The sequence below is a fragment of the Orycteropus afer genome, unplaced genomic scaffold (assembly GCF_000298275.1).
Source record: "Orycteropus afer afer isolate SDZICR_OR568_19922 unplaced genomic scaffold, OryAfe1.0 scaffold00697, whole genome shotgun sequence".
Classification (NCBI taxonomy): domain Eukaryota; kingdom Metazoa; phylum Chordata; class Mammalia; order Tubulidentata; family Orycteropodidae; genus Orycteropus; species Orycteropus afer.
The window spans coordinates 373,153-375,050 of NW_006922284.1; the positions used below are offsets into that span (position 1 = coordinate 373,153).

Sequence of the window (1,898 nt, forward strand, 5' to 3'; positions counted from 1 at the left end):
TAGAAAGAATAACCTGGATATTTGAGAGCTGAGCTGAAATTGCCAGAACATTTAGGAGAGTTCTGAGCTGGCTGGAGGAAAGCTGAGTGCACTTATGTTCTGTGGACTTGGTATCATGGGATAGAAACGTTGGTGCTTTCAGTTTGGAGGTTCCTTTCACTTCCTGTTACCCTGAACTTCATATTGAACACACTGAACATTTCAACGGACGTATTTTAAAGTAGACTCCTGTTCTTTAGATCCTTTCTGGATATTAATTTACTTTTAAAAATTTACTTCAGTATGGCTGGAGTGAATCGCCCTGCTTCTGTGGAAGTCGCATACAGGAATATGTGATTTCTTATCGCACACAATCCAACCAACACCTCCTTACACAAATTCTTACAGGAATTTAAGAGGAATAGAATTACCACCGTGGTAGGAGTTTGTGAAGCGACTTACAACACTACTAGTTTGGAGAAAGAAGGCATCCCAGTTCTGGACTGGCCTTTTGATGATGGTACACCACCACCCAGCGAGATAGTTGATATATGGTTAAATCTTGTCAAAATGAAATTTCGTGAAAACCCTGGTTGTCATATTGCTGTTCACTGTGTCACAGGTCTGGGAAGAGTGCCAGTTCTGGTTGCTCTAGCATTAATGGAAGCTGGAATGAAGTATGAAGAAGCAGTACAGTTCATAAGACAAAAGTGACGTGGAGCTTTTAATAGCAAACAACTTTCGTATCTGGAGAATTATCATCCTAAAATGTGTCTGCGCTTCAGAAACATCAGAAAAAATTGTTTCATTCAGTAAAAGGGAGGTGCCTGATGCTATGGCCTTAGAAGTCAAAGTTCGCGTACCACTTATTTATTTATATATATATATATATATATATATATATATATATATATATATATATTAGCCAGTGTGGAGGCTTGGCATACTCAGTCTAACAGGGATTCCCTAGGACCATTGAAAAGCAGTTTCAGCAGGACACAAGCTTGCCAAAATTAGGGGCTCTGTGTTTGATGCTATTTTGACACCAAAAGCATTCTAACTTTTCAATATTAAAAAGGTGTTTTTCATTTGTATTAATTGCATCTTATTAATATGTAAGAAGGGAGCTAGCTCTGGTAGCATAGTGCCTCAGGCACTTGACTGCTAACTAGAAGGCTGGTGGTTCAAATCCACCAGCCCTCCTCAGAAAGAAGGTTGGGCAATCTACTTCCGTAGTGATACTGCCTTGGAAACCCAAGGAGGGGTCGCTATGAGTTGGGTCTGACTCAACGGCACATAACAACAACAACAGCATATAAGAGACCTAGAGAAATAGGGTGTCAAAATACTCACCTCCACATTAGTGTACTTTCATATTAGACAGACTTTAGGTGGTGTGTTTGTTCAGTCATTTCAAACAGTGGAAGTAGAGCCTCTGTGAACACCTGCTCACTTGATGTTTACACCACCCACTTTCGAGTGAGTGTATACAAGGGTTTGCCCAACCAGTGATTTTGCTAGAATTGAAGTCTTAGGTGATTATTTAATTTGTTTCTGTGAATCTAATTTTGTGCTATTATAAAAACTTCTGTTTTGAAGAATCAAAAACCTCTGATTCATGGTTTAATCTACATTATACAGAAGTATCTGTCTTTAATGTCTTCAGACAAAAAGGCATTGCAGTTCATTTAAAGTTCGCAGTTTGGACTGCACTTAGCAAGACAGCCTGAGAAAAGAATGAGAGGGCTCAATAAATGTTCCTATTAAAATATTTCCTCTGTCTTGTGTGAGACATATACTCCATAGTTTAGGACATTTTTTTTTTTTATTATTAGGATTTGGGTGAAGATTTACAGAGTAAATTCACTTTTCATACAGCAGTTCACATATACTTTGTCTCATGTCATTGACCAAAATTT

The 1,898-nt window shown here is 38.3% G+C and overlaps 1 pseudogene; it reads left to right on the forward strand.

Moving 5' to 3' along the window:
• The first annotated feature begins 282 nt into the window (after positions 1–282).
• The window catches only part of LOC103211132, a 15,876-nt pseudogene continuing 14,260 nt past the window's right edge, over positions 283–1,898 (forward strand).